Consider the following 14,121-nt stretch of genomic DNA (forward strand, 5'->3'; position numbering starts at 1 on the left):
CATGCTTTGTGTTACTTGCATTATGTACCCATTTCAGTTCAACAAAGGCGTTCTGCAGGGCAATAAAGACAGATTGAAGTTCTGAAAGAGCCTAGTCAGCTGTGGGGGCAATAGTATACACCACAGTGTCATCTGCATACAGGTGAAAGTATATATATTTTTTACAGATAAACCAATATTTGGATCATTTAAATAGTGAAATGAACCGGACCAAGAATCGATCCCTGTGGGACACCCTTTGTTACATCAAGAAACACCGATTTTTGCACCGTTAGTAAAAACACACGATTCTGTCCTTTAAATAATTTTCAAACCAGCTACACGCAGCCTGGTCCAGGCTAATTGATGAAGCCTCTGAATAAGTCATGAATGAGCCACAGTGTCAAAGGCTTTAGACATGTCAATGAAAAGGACCACACAGTGCTTCTTTTTATCTGGTCTGGAACCTGACTGGTGTACATTTAGAATACATTTTGTAGTTAAAAATTATCGAAGTTGAGTATTTACCAAGGATTCTAGAATTTTTGCTAGTCAGTGGTGGTCGGTGGCATTTACTTGTATTTTTTGAGCATGGTCTTACTTCTATTACAGCATATTGGATGTCTGTCACTCATTCACCAAGCTCAATGTAACATGGATAGGTTTAGGCTACTTACTGCATGATACTCAAATTTTCCAAATAACTATCATGAGGTTGCTACAACCTGGCCTATGAATGAAAGTAAACAACAGGTCGAGAGTAATTTGAGTAATCAAGGTGACAGCCATTGATACATTTAATACCACCTTGCACAATATAGGGTGCAATCATTATTCCAACAGTTGCAAACTAGAGTTTCTATTTGACAAATTCAGGTGATGTTTATCCCCGTTTCGTTCTGTTTGCTTCCATTTAAGAAACGTTTTTCAACAGAATCAGCAGAATGAATACACCCCTGATCACACGCAAACACAGTTTACTTTCATAGCATACAGATCATTGTGTAAATCCTTCTCGCATCTATGCACTTTCCTCCTCTCAGCTTTTCCCTTTGCTTGTGGACTTCAGTGCACAACACATCAGGTGTCTGTGACCAGGTGAAAAAACCTTTCCAAGCCAAACCTTCATATCATAACCGGTAACCACTACTACGTCGTTGTCACCATATTAGCTAACGTCAAGTTAACAACATAGCTACTAGAACTAAGGCGTTAGTATATCTTGCAGTACACCGGCGGCAATAAATTAATAAAACCAAAATCTTACCTTGACTTGGAACAGTTCCATTGTTGGATATCCATAGCCAAACAGGTAACATAGCATCCCTCTCTGTTTGAGCCAGGTGTTTGAGAAGGCTAAAGTAGCTAGCTAGCTGCATTTGCTAGCTAAGTAAGTGACAATAAAAGAAAAACGAAAATACAAAAATGAAAACACTCTCACTCGCTTCTTAATTTTTGAAGAAATTAATTTGTTCAAAACTGTTCAACTATTGTCTTTCTCTTTGAGCATAATACTACCACATTTTATTCACTGCAGTGCTAGCTAGCTGTAGCCTATGCTTTCAGTACTAGATTCATTCTGTGATCCTTTGATTGACAACATGTCAGTTGATTTCATTCTGTAAGAGCTCTGATATGTTGGAGGACCTCCTTCGGAAGTTGTCATAATTACTGTGTAAGTCTATGGAAGAGGTTGAGTACCACGAGCCTCCTAGGTTTTGTATTGAAGTCAATGTACCCAGAGGAGGACAGAAGCCAGCTGTCCTCCGGCTTCACCATGGTGCTACCCTACAGAGTGATGTTAAGGCTACTTTAGACCTTTATTGCAAAACAGTGTGTCTTGTGATTATATTTAGTATAGGTTTGTCTAAAATTACCAACTTGTTTTATGTTACACTATTTTTATTTTTATGATATTTACTGAGGAGGATGGTCCTCCCCTTCTTCCTCTGAAGAGCCTCCACTGTCGCTAGTGTAGAGAGTTTGAAAATGGGGAGAATTATTTAGGTCACACTGGTCACCACCTTTGTGAAGGACGAATACAGTGGGAAGAACAAGTATTTGATACACTGCCGATTTTACAGGTTTTCCTACTTACAAAGCATGTAGAGGTCTGTAATTTTTAACAAAAATCCAGAAAATCACATTGTATGATTTTTAAGTAATTCATTTGCATTTTATTGCATGACATAAGTATTTGATCACCTAGCAACCAGTAAGAATTCCGGCTCTCACAGACCTGTTAGTTTTTCTTTACAAATCCCTCCTGTTCTCCACTCATTACTTGTATTAACTGCACCTGTTTGAACTCGTCACCTGTATAAAAGACACCTGTCCACACACTCAAACAAACAGACTCTAACCTCTCCACAACGGCCAAGACCAGAGAGCTGTGTAAGGACATCAGGGATAAAATTGTAGACCTGCACAAGGCTGGGATGGGCTACAGGACAATAGGCAAGCAGCTTGGTGAGAAGGCAACAACTGTTGGCGCAATTATTAGAAAATGGAAGAAGTTCAAGATGACGGTCAATAACCCTCGGTCTGGGGCTTCATGCAAGATCTCACATTGTGGGGCATCAATGATCATGAGGAAGGTGAGGGATCAGCCCAGAACTACACGGCAGGACCTGGTCAATGACCTGAATAGAGCTGGGACCACAGTCTCAAAGAAAACCATTAGTAACACACAATGGGAGAAGGTCATGTGTTCTGATGAGACAAAAATAGAGCTTTTTGGTCTAAACTCCACTCGCCATGTTTGGAGGAAGAAGAATGATGAGTACAACCCCAATAACACCATCCCAACCGTGAAGCATGGAGGTGGAAACATCATTCTTTGGGGATGCTTTTCTGCAAAGGGGACAGGACGACTGCACCGTATTGAGGGGAGGACGGATGGGGCCATGTATCGCGAGATCTTGGCCTACAACCTCCTTCCCCCAGTAAGAGTATTGAAGATGGGTCGTGGCTGGGTTTTCCAGCATGACAACAACCCAAAACACACAGCCAGGGAAACTAAGTAGTGGCTCCGTAAGAAGCATCTCAAGGTCCTGAGTGGCCTAGCCAGTCTCCAGACCTGAACCCAATAGAAAATCTTTGGAGGGAGCTGAAAGTCCGTATTGCCCAGCGACAGCCCCGAAACCTAAAGGATCTGGAGAATGTCTGTATGGAGGAGTGAGCCAAAATCTCTGCTGCAGTGTGTGCAAACCTGGTCAAGAACTACAGGAAACGTATGATCTCTGTAATTGCAAACAAAGGTTTCTGTACCAAATATTGAGTTCTGCTTTTCTGATGTATCAAATACTTATGTCATGCAATAAAATGCAATGAATTACTTAAAAATCATACAATGTGATTTTCTGGATTTTTGTTTTAGATTCCGTCTCTCACAGTTGAAGTGTACCTATGATAAAAATTACATACCTCTACATGCTTTGTAAGTAGGAAAACCTGCAAAATCGGCAGTGTTAAAAATTATTGTTCTCCCCACTGTATTTGGGCCGCCTTCCAGACCTTGCCGAGATAAAATGCTGATTAAAAACATCATTTATTTAAAAAAATCTCAGTAGTGATGCCAGTCTGACACAACTTTCTTAGGCAAGTAATGAGAGTCATTTCCACGCTTTAGACGGATCACCAGCAGAGTCTGAGATAAAACTTAGAAAGTATCTAGGTTTAGCTTTCGTGATCGAGGAAATGCATCTATTTCTCAATTTCCTGAAAAACTGCCAGTCAGTTTTTCTAGCCTTGGCCCAAGCCTGATTTATCATCTGAAAGTTCTGTAGAGAACCAAGGATTTGTTATATTTTTACTCTAAGGCGTTTAACGGGAGCGTGTTTGTCTGCCAGAGAGATAACTTAGAAATAGCACTCCCCCATATTTTGGTTAGGCTTGCCTCTGCCCTCCCATGCCCCTCCCCCCTGTGTTTTGGTGAGGCCTGCCTCCCCCCTCCCACGTACTCCCCCATATTTTGTTGAGGCTTGTGTCTGCCCTCCCATGCACCCCAACCCCATATTTTGGTGAGGCCTGCCCCCCCCTCTCATATTTTGGTGATTCTTGCCTTGCAGATATGCATCCCAGCCCGCCCCAGCATGGGGTGTGCAAATGGCATGATTTCATGATTTAGAAACTCTGACGAACCATCCTTCTCCTTCCTGCATTACACACCTCAGTAGCCTGCAGTCCACTTCCTAGCAATTAGCGCTCACTTCATTACATGTTGGGTTGTTCCTAATGTAGCTCCTGTGTTTATGCACTATTACCTTGATGGATGTCTATCCCACAATTAGACATAATTGGCATATCAATATGCAGAAGCTAAATGGATTAACCTTCTCTAAAACTAATGAGCACTCCCATGACCAGCTGGGGAATGGACCAGAATTAGCATTTGTCATTTTTAGGGGTTTGATGATAATATAGAAATAAATAATTTAATAAGGGGTTAGGGGGGTATTTTCTTTGTCTTTGTTAACTTAACCCCAAGATTGTATGCATGTAAAATATGTATTAAATGTAGAGATACTCTACTAAGTAACAGGGATTGTTGATAATATTGGTTCATGCAGTAACATATTAAAACAGGCAGCATGAAAAGGTATGCACAACAATGCTACAATACTACTAACAACACTATACTACCAGTATACTGTACATCCTTATGCCATTGGAATATATCTGATTCCCTGATTCCTTCTAGTCTCGTTGCTCGTTTGGGCACCGCTCCAGTGAGAAGCGTTAGCTACCTGAGTTAGCTACCTAGCTGATTAGTCACAGAGAATATTGACCCACCGACCTGACTGTGTTCAGTACCTTCTAACCCTGATTTCCGTGCATTCATTTCCAGAACTCTTTGTAATCTAATCACCGGCAGCAGCCATGGTGGTGCTGGGTTTGGTTGCTGGCAGGGATGATGCTTTGTGGGTGTTCCTGTATATACCCTGAAAATCCAGGAGGACGCATTGATTCGTGTTCTCTGCCAGATTCCCGTATTGAGGGGAGGTGTGTGTGTGTGTGTGTCAGCTGAATCACCATCAGCAAAGAGTCTTGTTAAACATCTGGCCTCTGACACCAGGGAGACTCAGATACCGGCAGCTTTAGCAGAGCGATCCGTCTACCGTGCCAAACGCCGAAACACATCTGACAACCTGCTCAAGTAGCAGCATACTGCATGATTCATTCTGGATATACTTTCTTCTTTTAGGAAACAGAAGTATTGGAAGAAGATATATCATTGCAGTGTTGCAGCATTAACAATGCTGAAAGAAGAGGAATGATTGCCTTGTTGAAATGTATATATTTTATCACTTGCCGAAGTGGGTGAAATATTTTAGACAAAATACGAAGACGTATAAGACAATGGTTATTAACCATATGGAATAAATATGATATACTAATACTGTATTTAAAAAAAAATCAAATCAGCCTTGACTGTTTAACTCAGATTGTTTATGTCAGAAAATTCAGAAACACCTCCTTCCTTTTGCACCTAACATCATCCAGGTTATGACCCATCCGTGTCCTTGGATTAGGCCTGGGGTATTGTTGCAGGGCTCATTACATAGACTGCCTGTGATATGAGCTTGAAATTCACATCGAGTGACAGATGTAAAGCTTGACTAATTCACACTGACACTTGGCATGAAGATACTGAAATGGCAGACTTCGTCTCCAACTGTTTGTGTTCCTATACTAAGCAACTGATTTGGACAACCGCTGCCTCAGTGTGCACAGACGTGGTGGATTTGAAATACTTCTATTTTGTCACTTTTGTCACATTGTCTCTCCCTCTCTCTCTCTCTCTCTCTCTCTCTCTCTCTCTCTCTCCCTCTCTTCCTCCCTCTCTCCCTCTTTCTACAAGGACATGTTAAACTTAGCTCCCCAGTCAGTGCTCAGGGCAGTGAGTAGCATAGCGGTGGTCCTGCCAGCAGACTGCAGGTACGGTAATAGGGATTGAGAGCTGTATGCGTCAACCTTAATTACCTTAAATAGCAGCCCCTCAGGCTTCTTTCTACACTCCGTGTGTCTCTGATTTGACAGATTGAAAAGGTAGCCAGAGAGGCGAGGTATGAGACTTTTCAGCCTATTAATTAATTGTACAGGAACTAAACCATGACCACCAACCCCAGATAGGGAACTTTAGTGACCATTTCTCCTTAAAGGTCTGGTCATACTATTGTAGCTAGCTTCACTAAGGACTGATTCCTTAGTCGTATTCCTAAATGACATGCAGCAATGGTTACCGGTATTCATTTCTAGCTTAGGTATTCTGTCTCAAGCTGGTGACCTTATTCTGAGCATCATAGTGGTTTGGAAATCAAATAAAGATTTCCCTATACTGTATATCTCAAATCATGCAAATTTACCTGGACTTACATGTTCCAGATTCAGTTTGAAGCATTGCGCTTTTATCCCACTCATATAGGTCCATTTTCTGTCTGGCGGCAGCCATACTAGCTCTGTGAGAAATGGACAATAAGTTGCAGCTTTAAGTTATCAAAGAGATCCATCAAAGGGCTTTACACTTTTCAAGAAGTGGATAAAAGGCTTGTTTTCAGCCAGAAAAGTAGCTTGTTGGGAAGAGAGAAAAAAGAAACCGCTTCATAAATAAGAGAAAAGGAGAAATAAGAAATATAAGGCTAAATGGAAGGGAGTGCTTAAGAAAAGAAAGCTGGCTGGCTTTTCTTTTTTTCATGTTCAAATGATTTCAATCCCAAATCACATCCTATAACCTTGTTAGCATCTGAGCTGATTTCCATATTAACAACCTCTTCAGAACCTTCAAAGTCTTGAATAATTGACAACAAATGAAATGTTTTGATTGTCGCCGGTCGGCACATAGCATGTTTAATGTTTTATACGTGGCTGGCTGCTTCCTCCTAGCTAATTATGCAGATGATGCATTTGTCGGCTAGCTAGACCCCCGTCCCTTCCTCTCCCTCCGATCTGTCGGTACTTGGTTCAACGTTTTCAGACTGTAGCGCACGCACGCACACACACACACACACACATCTGAGCTAGTAATTAACTAGTAGGGGAATGCTCAATGACCTGCACCAGAGTCAAACGTCTGCCAATTCAGCCATTGTTTAGCCACAGAAGTATTGGGATAATTAAAATGGTAAATGAGCTCATAGTTAAAAAGGGAACAGTCTTATTTATAGTGATGGTGTTGTAATAGCTAGGTCAGCATAGGAGAGGACTGAGTTATTGATGACACACACACACAGAGAGTTATTGACGACTGTCTGTCAAAGCCATTTACTGCATTTAACCTAAATGTCTTAGTATGATGTTATTATTTATGTGGACAGTACACACAGAGGAGGTGTAGAGTTACAGTTCATTTAACATGGATTGATTGAGGATACAACTGCTGATATGGGATGACAGCGATCATGTCCAAAGGAGACAGATAGCGAGAGAGCTTGCGTGTGTTCTATAAGTGGATGCATGTGTAAGCTTATTTGTGTGTGTGTGCATCCATATGTGAGTGTCTCTGCATATACTGTATGTGTTTGAAACAGATGAGAGTCAGTGCCCAGTCAGGTCTGAGTATGTATCCTGAAGACACTGTCAGGCAGGATTGATTTCCACTTTCCCATTTTATACAAGTGTTCCTGTAATACAGCTGACCCCCACATTGCGTTACCTTGTCATTCTGCGAGACAGATCAAAGAGAGGATGAGCTGGAAATAGCCGGACTATGACCTTGAACTCAGAGCAGAACGGAGGAGTGACAGAGGAAGTGAGGAGTGACACACACACAAGCACGCTACCCCCTCCAACAGCACACACCGCACACACACCACACAGAGCAAAATAGGACAATTCTGTTACTGATTATTTTGCCATGGGAACAGTAGAGGGCAGACCAACACTGTTAAAAATAGGAAAAAATGGCTGGATTTTGGCTGACCACAAACACATTGGGTTTCTCTGAAACCGAGTGTTGGGTTTAACATTCTAAGTCTCAACTGACCTGGCTGTAAACAGATATGTTAAATATCAAATATATTTGTTAAATATATATATATATCATGATTGATACATATAGTGAACTACACTGAGTGCTAAACATGACAACAAAACACTACGAATACCTGCTCTTTCAATGACATAGCTTTAACCTGGATTCACCTGTTCAGTCTATGATTCAGTGTAGATGAAGGGGAGGAGACAAGTTAAAGAAGGGTTTTTAAGCCTAAAGATAATTGAGACATGGAATGGGTGTGTGCCATTCAGAAGGTGAATGGGCAAGACAAAATATTGTAGTTCCTTTGAACGGGGCATGGTAGTAGTAATTGGCGGTCAGTGCTGTTTAAGATGAGATAGGACAATTGTTTGTATTTCTATGAGCATGCCCTTTTTATTTCTATTACAGCATATTGGATGACTGCCATTCATATTCCATTCACCCAACACAATGTAACATCCACAGATTTAGGCTACTACATGATACTAACATTTTCCCTATATCCATCATGATGTGGCTACAACCTAGCCCAACGAATGAAAGTTTACAACTTGGGGGAAACAGGTCAAGAGGTGACAGACATTGACACATTCAATACCGCCTTGCACACTCTTGCCTGTATCTTGCTGATCTTTGGTGTAATCATTAGTCTGACAGTTGCAACGGAAGTTTCTATTGGACAAATTCAGGCATGTTTTCCTTCTTGTGTTCCATTTGCTTCTATTTTAAAATAAGTTTTAATCGGCGGAATGAATACACACAAACACAGAACGAGCAGCCTCGTATAAAGGGCATGGTTACTTTGCTCGTTACATTTATAATTCCTTCTCTCATCTACACTCCTTCCGCCGCTCACCTTTGCCCTTTGCTTGTGGAATTCAGTGCACAATACAACAGCTGCATGTGACCAGGCGAGAGCCTTTACATGCCAAACTTTCATACCATAACCACTACACACAGCCTACATTGTTTTCACCATATTAACGTCATAGTCAACATAGCTACTAGAACTAACGCGCTAGTAAACCAATCATGGAGTACAGTATACAATCATGCAGTACAGTATACAGCAAGCAGTTTAGCAGTTTCACCAGCAGGCCCCGGTGGCAATACATTAATGAAACCCGAAGCTTACATTGACTAGGAAGAGATCCAGTGTTGGATAGCCATAGCCAGCTAGCTAACATAGCATTCCTCTCTGTTTGAGCCAGGTGTTTGAGTAGTCTAAACTAGCTAAATTAATTTTCTAGCTAAGTCAGTGAAAGTGAAACAAAATACAGTTGAAGTCGTAAGTTTACATACACTTAGGTTGGAGTCATTAAAACTTGTTTTTCAACCACTCCACAAATTTCTTGTTAACAAACTTTAGTTTTGTCGGTTAGGACATCCACTTTGTGCAAGACACTAGTATTTTTTTCCAACAAATGTTTACAGACAGATTATTTCACTTATAATTCACTGTATCACAATTCCAGTGGGTCAGAAGTTTACATACCCTAAGTTGACTGTGCCTTTAAACAGCTTGGAGAATTCCAGAAAATGATGTCTTCAGAAGCTTCTGAGAGACTAATTGACATTGTTTGAGTCAATTGGAGGTGTACCTGTGGGTGTATTTCAAGGCCAACCTTCAAACTCAGTGCCTTTTTGCTTGACATCATGGGAAAATCAAAATAAATCAGCCAAGACATCAGAAAAAATATTGTAGACCTCAACAAGTCTGGTTCATCCTTGGGAGCAATTTCCAAACGCCTGAAGGTACCACGTTCATCTGTACAAACAATAGTACGCAGGTATAAACACCATGGGACCACGCAGCCGGCATACCGCTCAGGAAGGAGATGCGTTCTGTCTCCTAGAGATGAACGTACTTGGTGTGAAAAGTGCAAACCAATCCCAGAACAACAGCAAAAGACCTTGTGAAAATGCTGGAGGAATCCGGTACAAAAGTATCTACATCCACAGTAAAACGAGTCCTATATTGACATAGCCTGAAAGGCCACTCAGCAAGAAAGAAGCCACTACTCCAAAATCGCCATAAAAATTCCAGACTACGGTTTGCAACTGCACATGGGGACAATGATCATACTTTTTGGAGAAATGTCCTCTGGTCTGATGGAGCAAAACTAGAACTGCTTGGCCATAATGACCATTTCTATTTTTGGAGGAAAAAGGGGGATGCTTGCAAACCGAAGAACACCATCCCAACCGTGAAGCATGGGGGTGGCAGCATCATGTTGTGGGGGTGCTTTGCTGCAGGAGGGACTGGTGCACTTCACAAAATAGATGGCATCATGAGGGAAGGAAAATTATGTGGATATATTGAAGCAAAATCTCAAGAGATGGAAGTTAAAGCTTGGTCACAAATGGGTCTTCCAAACGGACAATGACCCCAAGCATACTTCCAAAGTTGTGGCAAAATGGCTTAAGGACATCAAAGTCAAGGTATTGGAGTGGCCACCACAAAACCTTGACCTCAATCCTATAGACAATTTGTGGGCAGAACTGAAAAAGCGTTTGCGAGCAAGGAGGCCTACAAACCTGACTCAGTTACACCAGCTCTGTCAGGAGGAATGGGGCAACTTATTGTGGGAAGCTTTTAGAAGGCTACCCAAAACTTTTGACCCAAGTTAAACAATTTAAAGGCAATGCTACCAAATACTAATTGAGTGTATGTAAACTTCTGACCTACTGGGAATGTGATGAAAGAAATAAATGCTGAAATAAATCATTCTCTCTACTATTATTCTGACATTTCACACTCTTAAAATAAGGTGGTGATCCTATCTGACCTAAAATAAAGATTTTTTACTTGGATTAAATGTCAGGAATTGTGAAAAACTGAGTTTAAATGTATTTGGCTAAGGTGCATGTAAACCTTCGACTTCAACTGTAGCTAGCTCTCTCTCACTTTCTCTTTCTCTCTCTCTCGCTATCTTTCTCTAGCTTCTCCTTCATTTCCCTTTAATATTTTCTTTCTCTTTGAGTCAACTAATCACCACATTTTATGCACTGCAGTGTTAGTTAGCTGTAGCTTATGCTTTCAGTACTAGATTCATTCTCTGAACCTTTGTTTGGGTGGACAACATATTACTTAAATACATGCTGCAAGAGCTCTGATAGGTTGAAGGATGTCCTCCGGAAGTTGTCATAATTAGTGTAAGTCTATAGAAGGGGACGAGAACCATGAGCCTCCAAGGTTTTGTATTGAAGTCATTGTACCCAGAGGAGGAGTGAAGCGAGCTGTCCTCCAGCTACAACATGGTGCTACCCTACAGAGTTCTGCTGAGGCTACTGTAGACATTCATTGCAAAACAGTGTGTTTTAATCAATTATTTGGTGATGTGAATATATTTAGTATAGTTTTATCAAAAAATAATACTTTTTAAAATATTTAACTATTTACATTTTTTTGAAGTTCACTGAGAAGGACGGTCCTCTCCTTCCTCTGCCGAGGAGCCTCCACTGGCTAGTAGGTGCCAGGCGCACCGGTTTGTGTCAAGAAGTGCTGGGGTTTTCAAGCTCAACAGTTTCCCTTGTGAATCAAGAATGGTCCACCAGCCAATGGACATCCAGCCAACTTGACACAACTGTGGGAAGCATTGGAGTCAACATGGGCCAGCATCCTTGTGGAACGCTTTCGACACCTTGTGGAGTCCATGCCCCGATGAATTGAGGCTGTTCTGTGGGCAAAAGGGGGCAGTACAACTCAATATTAGGAGCGCTCTTAATGTTTTGAACACTCAGTGTATATGATTTAAAGCAAACTGTAAAAACAGACTGTCAAATCTGCTCCTAATAAGATAAGAGTCTTACAGAAACTGTAAGGTTGGAGTCCCGACTACACCAAACCGAGAGAGAACAGGAGGGGAATGAGAGCAAGAACTGGAGAGCCCCAGCTGTGAGCGACTGCTCTCTCTCTCTCTCTCTCTTCTCTCTCTGAGATATTTGGTTCATTATAGTTCCCTGGAGGGGCTGCATCCTGTGAGTGAGGCCCGTTGCCAGGCCTTTGCTTGCACCGTGGTGGAGAGAGACTGTCTTTAGGACACTGTTTGGCAGTTCCACAAGCACAGTTCCAAAAGACAACAGTAGTGCTGTGAGGGAGGTCGTGTTGGAGAGGACATGTAGGTGTGAATCTGTGGACATCAGAAGCGTGTGGATGAGGTGCTGTTCGTGGTGGGAAAAGAACCCCAACCATGCTGTCATCTATATGAATGACCTACTATAATGGTGTTTTAATCGTTGGTTGGTTCATACATTGGCCTTTCACTGTAACACATTTTTGAAAATGTTTTTCTGAATATTTTCGGGGAATATTTTTTCACAAGTACAGTATATTCTTCTTCATTTCCATAGCTTTGAACACTCAGATTTGACTGTGTCTCATTTAATTTAGCTCTGAGGTTTGTAGTAGTCTATTTTCTTCTCTCTCCTGCACAATTATGTCTCTAATATTTCCCATTGCTTAAGCCCGCTGCCGATTTTGGTTAGGAACTCATAAATAATTTACTGAAAGAGCGGCTGGAAATTCATGTGCAATTTGCAGCTGCTAAAATCCGGCTATTGTTTCCTGGGCTGTTCAACAGAACTACAGATAGAATCTTAGAATGTTAGACAGTCGCTTTGTACAACAGAGAACATGATCTAAAATTCTAACAGTCCCTCCCTGACAGGCCAGACAATCATTAGTGGGTGAACTGCAAGTCACTGTCCACTAAGGGCTACAAGCTGTCTCCAGCTATCATTTTATATACCAGAGAGACCCACATTTTCATAATATATTTTGATACTCTTTGGTCACATTTATGCTGTTTCACCGTGAAAGCGTGTTGGATTAAACAATGCTATGTACTGAATAATTTAATATGAGCATTATGGCATATCCTATTTGTATCGACTGCAGTCTCCCTACTGCAACATATTTTCACTCTAACATAAATACATAATATTGAACATTTTTACTTTTACCCCACCAACCTAAATCTTCATGAAGGTAGTTTTACTCATTTGATATGATTATTTTAAGAACTTATTTGCCCCTGAAATAATCCTGAATGTCGATGTTAAAGTGTGATATTGTGTACCGTGGTTCTTCTGGGGGGAGAGGCTGAGTCAGGGAGTTAAGGTTAGGGATATAGCATGAGGGTGAATAGTCCCTGCCGGCAGCTCCAGGTGCAACCTATTCCTCAGTGGCTCCTCGGTCCGGGTAAATACACCCTCACAGTCTGATATCTCCTCGCCTGGACAGGTGGCCAGTCCTCTGGTTCAGAGGTTCCCCCCTTCCCTCTCCCACCACCCTCTCTCCCCTCGTCCTTCTCCCCTCTGTCTCTCTCCCCTCTGTCTCCCCTCATCCCTCTTCCCCTCTGTCTCCTCACCCAGCACCCCTGAATCTGATACACTGTGGGGAACCCAGCCAAGCCTGGCAGCGGATAAATGACCCCACAATCCACCATCTTAACCATTGTCGTACGCAGCAAACAGGAGATGGCTATATAGTAGTGTGTGCTTGTGTGTGTGTTTGACGACTATGGGGATATAAAACAACATTTCTGCCCCAGCAGCTCCCAACTCCCTTCCTATACCCTGACCTATTTTGAGGATGTATCTCTTAACAGAAAGATTAAGGCTGTTTAATGGTAGGTGACACAGCAGTGTCCTGCAGTGATTTTCTTGCTTAATCCTTAACATCTTCGGTAAAAGAGCTTTCAGAAGAAATTTTGTGAGTTTTTGGCATGCACCCCTTGAGGGAATGCGGGATTGTCAGAGTGCATTTTTCGATTCTTGGAAGCTATTCCTCAGGAGAGTCATGGAGGGCTTCTCCCTTCAGTGAGTTAGGTAAGAGAGTCAGGAATAGTTGCCAAAGTAATTCCACCTAAAGCTCTGTTGGAAATTACAAAATGTTTCTTCTATATTAGTCTGTCACCTTGCCTCAAACGTCTCTGGAAACACTATAAAACGAAGACCACTGAAGTGAAGCATTTCCTTACGAGGGGCTCTTAAGAAGAGGAGACGATGTCCTGGGGCTATTTGGTGCCATGCTCAGAGACTCACAGACGAGGCCAGGGGATGTTTAGCAGCTACTGGGCTGTGACCATGTTGTGAAGCTGCCTGTGTGTCCTGGAAGCAGAATCAGATGCCCACTCTGGCCCTTATCCTATCCTCCTCTC

Source organism: Oncorhynchus tshawytscha, linkage group LG07 (assembly GCF_018296145.1).
Source record: "Oncorhynchus tshawytscha isolate Ot180627B linkage group LG07, Otsh_v2.0, whole genome shotgun sequence".
Lineage (NCBI taxonomy): Eukaryota > Metazoa > Chordata > Actinopteri > Salmoniformes > Salmonidae > Oncorhynchus > Oncorhynchus tshawytscha.